Below are 7,060 nucleotides of genomic sequence, written 5' to 3' on the forward strand. Positions count from 1 at the left end.
TTAGAAAAACCATAACTTCATATTTCCGTAATAATCGTTCAAAGACATTGAGCAAATGCATAGAAAGCTACATTTGAAAGGGACATAATCCCATGTTGCAGTTTTCTGGAGAAGACTTCACAGAAATAACTCCTGTTACCTTTCCATATGTAAAGAGGTCCCATGATTTAGGAGTCAATTAGTCAATGAGTCATGAGTCATGAGTCAATGAGACTCACAGTCAATATAGCAATAATTTATTGATCAAGCCTAATTAAGCCCTCGTTTCAGTGATTAGGCCTAAGCACTCTCTGAAATTTTACCTTTCATTTTAAGGGTTAGGGTAACTGCAGTAACTCATTGACTCATTGACTCATAAATACTTAAGACTCATATGTAAAAAATATTTCAACATTAGATGCAATGAATTTTTTAGCAATTGCTGTAAATAATAGTAAGCATTCCTACCATTTCAAAGGATGAATAAATTAAAGTTGAATGCAGTAAGTGTAAGAAGTAAAAAAAGTGGAAAGTGGTCCAATTTATTTAAGCTGTAATCAATTTCCATCCTTGCTTTAGTCCCTGGATAGGGTTAAATAATGGTGGTGAAGTGAACAAACTACCCCAAGGGGGTACTGCTTATGATACTGAGACCAAACAGCTGGCAGAGTTGCTGCAGTAAATTTAAGGCTATCAATCTGACAAATGAATGGAACTGTAGAAAACTTTGGTAAGCAAACAAGTAGCTTTTACTTATGAATTATGAAATGCCAGTCATTTGTCAATTTAGAACTGGTTCCCCTAAGGGGTCAGATTTCTTTAGCCTACATCCAGAAAACAAGATTCTGTTACCTTTAAGGGTTGTTTAAAAAAAAAAGACCCCTCCTGAGCGAACTGCATCCTCTTGTTTGGATTCTCATTGATTTAATGACTTAAATGATATTATGCAAATTTGTTCTACAATAATACTCAAATACCATAAAAGTATTTTTAACCTAACTTTTTTGCAAAGTTTACTCCTTGAGCCACCAGCTTCAACTTTGATACTTTGTTCTAAAAGCCAAAGCCGTTGTATAGCAATGGTGGAGGTGATGATTAGTCACTTTGTTTTGGTTCAAGTGAAGAAAGAAAGTCAAAGTAATGATCGCACTTTAACCCTTTCACCCCTAAACCGGCAATACTTGGTATTTTAATCTGTCTAAACCCAGAGTATTTTGCTCTGTTTAACACCAGACTATTTTACTCGTCAATGGGGAACCCCATGGAGTCAACAGTCTTATAGTACTTCTCAACACAAAGAAAATGAATTCTGTGGACTTGAACATTCCCAAAAAGAAATGCCGTATATTCCAAATATGGCTGCGTAAACTCTTCAAGATTTACCTGCTTCAGGAACTTCAAATCAATGAATATTTTGAATATTTTTCCTGAACTCCTGCAAACTTTGTACACTTTTTATGGTTTGCCCTTTAAAAGTAACATTCAGAAATAATGCAAATACAACTGAGGCTGTTTTGCATTATCTACAAGAGAAGACAACAATATCCTTTATTCAAACACAATCAATGTTAAAGCAATAACACATGCTTGTGGGGTCATATGCTAACTATAATAAAGATACACTACAGGAAATAAGAGCTTAAAACTAACTATGTGACACACATAGGATATCTACACATAAGGGTATAAGAAAAATAAATCAATTGCTATCCAAAATATCATATTGCAAATACACCAAAAGGTAATGGTTGATTGACAAGTTCCGTGTGCAAAATGGTAGAGCATGTTTGAATTAAGTCCAGCAGGACCAAGATGAGAAGTTATGATAAAAACTTTAAACATATTTTTTACCAAAATTATTTTACTGCCATCAACCCCAATGAGACCTTATGCATGGGACACTGTTTCTAGCTGCAGCTCCAAATCACATAATATATGTAAGAAAAGAACAAACATGTGGGGTGTAAGCAAAAAAAGTCCAAGGCAATAAAGCTTCCTTTCAGCCTTTTCAGGAACAACTATCCACTGTCAACCATACTTGACTCAAAACAGAATTTCCTTGATCCAACAACACATGACAGTCACCCTAAAACCAAAATTACATTATTAATGCTTCTAGAAAACAATAGTCCCAGTCTAAAAAAAACCTGAATCTATAGATACCTATATACATCTGTACCTACACTTCTGTTCTTCCAAACATTATTTTAACTAACATGGATTTTGATTTTGATAACTCAAATTAATTTGCAAATCCATAACTTGATAACTACCGTACTTGAACGCAAGGATCGTTGAGTTGTGACTGCTAAAAAGTATAATAACTTAGACATTCACCAGAAAAGGGAATATAAATGACCTTAAAAGCAGCTATTTAAAATATTTGATACTAGGGTTACGTTCCCAATGAGACAATCACATTCAAAATCAAATTCATATCTGATCGAATCATTGATCATTCATGTAGAGGTGCCGATCGTAAGGTGTAACGCAGAAAAAAATAACCTTCACGTTGAACAATATTGCCATTTCCCTGCCACCTGGTACAAGCCAATTCACACATGAACGGAAACCTTAGGAATCCTCCTTTCTGCACAGTACAGTAACTTTTTGTACCCGGTGGCAACAAACTTTCCACATTAAAAATTGCGCAAAAAACTCACCTGTTTCGCAGCTCTTTTCCCACGAAATAAAATTTTCCAGGAGCAAATTTTCCGAGGATGCTGGTTGGATTGGACTTTCAAACGATTTACACAACATAGACGTTCTCTAAGAATACATTCCACTTGAAGCTGGCGTTAAAACTAGCCTTGATCGCTCTAAAAAGAACGGAATCCAACAAGCTACCGATGCTCAAACAGCAGCCATTTTTCTGTTCTTCTCGGGAGAGCTTTTTTCACGAGAGCCAATGATAGTCCCGGAAACGCGTCACGTGCTACATCGCGCGACTCATGCGCAGACAATTTTCGCCAGTGAATGTTAGCATAGAGAGCAAATTTACTAAATGCTGATTGGCTGAGACAGAGGGCTTTCCTCATTAATTTTGGTAATTGCCCTGGGCAAAATTACTTAAAATTCATCGGTTTTTAAGTCCCTTAGCAACAGTAAACATGTTTTCCAAACAATGGCTTCTCGTTTCGAAGCAGTGAACGATGAAAACACTAAAAAAGGCACAGAACCTGCTGGAAAACGTTTTTGTGTATTGGACGAATGAAAAACTGCGAAGCCCTTGACTCGAGGGACGAGGGAGAACAACAAGTGATTTAAGGAATCGTTGAGAAGCCAAGAAGTGCCTTGAGTTAGATAATTCAACAAGTATCAGGGAAGCTAAATGTCCTTTTGACTCAGAGTAACTTTTAAAGGCTTTCAGAGTAACTTTAAAACGTTTCGAAAATATTGAAAAAAGGCTTAACTTTGCCTAAACGTTTTCGCAGGACTGGTTTCATTGCTTTTCATTAAGCTGATTCGTGCGCTTTACAGATGCTTAGGACCGTTTTAAACGTCGCATTTTATATGTGCCGAATCTAATGCAAATGAGAAAAAATCTATTGTTTTCGCTCATTTGCATTAGATTCGGCGCATGTAAAATGCGACGTTTAAAACAGGGCTAACTGAACACCTAAACGTTCCTATACGAAACTGTGCAACAGCGTGCGTTTTTGACCTTCTTAATAAAAGAAAATTTTGCCCTCTATGTGATAAAAAAGTAATCGCAAGTTTCCTCCTAAAATCAAAGATAATTCTCGCTTGTATTTTCAGAAAATGCAGACATTTCTGCAACTTCTGAAACTACGCGTGATATTTATCCTTAAAGGGGCAGTGTCACGAATTGCTAGCAGAAATTAGGAAAGCAAAGGAGACTTGTTCACCGATGGCAAACGAAAATTAATTGCTGAATTTTCTTTAAAAGAGCTATTTTAGCTCGCAGAAACCATTTTAAAGTGTTTTTGATTGTGTGTACATGGCCGTAGCCAGAAAAAAATAATAACTGAGGCAAGGTCCGTGATTTAATTCTCTCCGTAGGTATTTTAGGTGTTTGTGATGAGTACGACACTGGAATCACGCTTTATTAAAAAAAAAAATCACAAAAAAATGACTGAGGCAATTGCCTCGGTTTGCCTCATGCTGGCTACGGGACTGGTGTAGCCAAGTTAAAATGAATGCCAGCTTGAAAACGTCAGGCCAACGTTTTCAAGTTCTCCCCTTGCATCTTCTTAAACTCCGTAGTAACTTACTGTGGCTCATTTTTCTTTTAAAATTTAATCGACTTTTATCTCACTTCGGTCATCCAGAACCAACTTAAGAATGAAAAAGTCACTGAAAATTGATTTAGTAAATTTATACTCAATTGCAAATTCCCATGACACTGCCCCTTAAATTTTACTCTGCCCCGTGCGATTACCTATACTAATAGGGACTTAAAGATCTACGACGCGGTCGTCAACGAGAACGCCACCAAACAAGTGTGGGATCTTTTATTCACTATTTTTACTCAGAAACTGTTCATACCAATTTATTTTGGGATACTTACGATATTGCAAAGTCGTATTTTTAAGTGACGTGTTCATCGCCGTCGGCGTCGTAGATCTTGAAGTCCCTATTATAATATATCCCTTTTAACAATACTGAGTATCACCTGCTTTTGGTGGGCGTTTTCGAAAAATGATTGCCCAATTGGGAAATTACACTAGAAATACTTATCTGATGTGAATGTTTCTTTGAGATGCAGATCGTCTTTTGCTAGATCCAAGGGTAAAAAATACGATTTTTCCGTTTGTATTCCTTTGGCGTATTCCTTTGGCTCAAAGGAGTCTTGTCGGCGTAGACGTGATAATTGCAAAATCCACAGTGACTTAAGTGACAGGTTAAAATAAACACCCAGCCTGTTGTCGAAGCAAAGTGCTAATCTCCTTCCATTTCGGCTGGTAACTAATTGCCGTTTCCCTGCCTAATGATGGAGGTAATAAGAGTGCTATGATGTGGGTATTGTCTTGAGTTACAGACTGATGAAGAGGTTGACTTACAGCTGGTTTACATCCTTAGTACCGAAGTAACAGTTGTAAATAAGGCTAAATGGATATTGCCTTGAGTTACACTCTGCCATCTGCCTTATGTCGAGCTAATAAAAGTGTTTATTGGACATTACTTTTATTGAGAGGTTGATTAAAAAACGCGTGTTCTCTCCCTTCTTCCTATTTACATGTAATTAATGTAAAGTGGACGTTTCCTTGGCTGGTAAAAAACGGTATCATCTTCTGCGAGAAAACATGTTTTCAGACATCAAAGTTAGCGAAGAACGTTGCACGATGACTCAGCTAGATGGAGGTCTTTTTATCACTGTCAACACCATAACCAGTTTGCTCGGAAGTCTTGGCAATATTTTTGTTTGTCTGACAATCATCTTAACTCCGAGCCTGCGGGTCATCTCAAACTACTGCATTGTGAATCTTGCGCTTGCAGACTTGATTGTAGCGAGTTTGACTCAGCCACTGGCGATAGCAATTTTGTGGGTAAACTTGGCGGAACGTGTTTTGTAAAAGCTGAGCACGCTGCCCGTTTTGTTGTAAACTTATCATGCTCAGTTTCAGTCTTAACTTAAGCAACCATGAGCGTTGATCGATGTTGTGCCATATTGCAACCGTTGAAGTACAAGAATACCATCACCCCAAATATCTTAAGAGCCATATTAACTTTCTATTGGCTCCTGTCTTTCATTGTCCCGATTTTAGATGCCTTTGCCAAAGTTGTCTACATATATTTCACCCTGAGCAGTATCATTGCGTTGTTTACAGTGGTCATTATTTGTTATTCAGCCATATTTTTCACAGTCAAAAAACAAAACTCTCTTACGCGAAAAGAGCTTCAAAACAGCCAAGCAATTCGTAGAGAAAAAGACATGAACCTAGCGAAGACTATTGGTCTTGTCATTGGAGGTTTCATGATATTTTGGCTCCCATTTGGCTATCACATTGCTACAAATCCGAACAAAAACCACGGCGTTGACTATGTGGCCGTTGTGACTGCCAGTTTTGCCAACTCTTCAGTTAACCCTCTAATATACTGTTATCGTAACAGAGGACTTCGTGAGGCTTTGAAAACAATTCTTACTGTAAATACCCATCGGTCCCTCCAGAATAGAGTTTTTGCTTCGTGAGTTCAAGGAAATACAGGATGCATAGGTGACAGATAAGAGACTGCCAAAAATTATTTTCATGCCCGGGTTAGTTTCTGTTGGAAGATAATTGTTGCAGCCAACTTCCTGTGCACTCACGCGAGATGCACCTCTGAATAAAATTATAGATCGATTTCAGTTTCCAGCTAATAAGTTTCCTCCTAAAATCAAAGATAATTCTCGCTTGTATTTTCAGAAAATGCAGACATTTCTGCAACTTCTGAAACTACGCGTGATATTTATCCTTAAAGGGGCAGTGTCACGAATTGCTAGCAGAAATTAGGAAAGCAAAGGAGACTTGTTCACCGATGGCAAACGAAAATTAATTGCTGAATTTTCTTTAAAAGAGCTATTTTAGCTCGCAGAAACCATTTTAAAGTGTTTTTGATTGTGTGTACATGGCCGTAGCCAGAAAAAAATAATAACTGAGGCAAGGTCCGTGATTTAATTCTCTCCGTAGGTATTTTAGGTGTTTGTGATGAGTACGACACTGGAATCACGCTTTATTAAAAAAAAAAAATCACAAAAAAATGACTGAGGCAATTGCCTCGGTTTGCCTCATGCTGGCTACGGGACTGGTGTAGCCAAGTTAAAATGAATGCCAGCTTGAAAACGTCAGGCCAACGTTTTCAAGTTCTCCCCTTGCATCTTCTTAAACTCCGTAGTAACTTACTGTGGCTCATTTTTCTTTTAAAATTTAATCGACTTTTATCTCACTTCGGTCATCCAGAACCAACTTAAGAATGAAAAAGTCACTGAAAATTGATTTAGTAAATTTATACTCAATTGCAAATTCCCATGACACTGCCCCTTAAATTTTACTCTGCCCCGTGCGATTACCTATACTAATAGGGACTTAAAGATCTACGACGCGGTCGTCAACGAGAACGCCACCAAACAAGTGTGGGA

At 37.6% G+C, this 7,060-nt stretch overlaps 1 pseudogene; it reads left to right on the forward strand.

Annotated features, from left to right (window-relative positions):
- The first annotated feature begins 5,201 nt into the window (after positions 1-5,201).
- Positions 5,202-6,151, forward strand: LOC137996356 (adenosine receptor A2b-like; annotated as a pseudogene).
- The last annotated feature ends 909 nt before the right edge of the window (positions 6,152-7,060 follow it).

The sequence above is a fragment of the Montipora foliosa genome, chromosome 3, assembly GCF_036669935.1.
Source record: "Montipora foliosa isolate CH-2021 chromosome 3, ASM3666993v2, whole genome shotgun sequence".
NCBI classification, from domain to species: Eukaryota; Metazoa; Cnidaria; class Anthozoa; order Scleractinia; family Acroporidae; genus Montipora; species Montipora foliosa.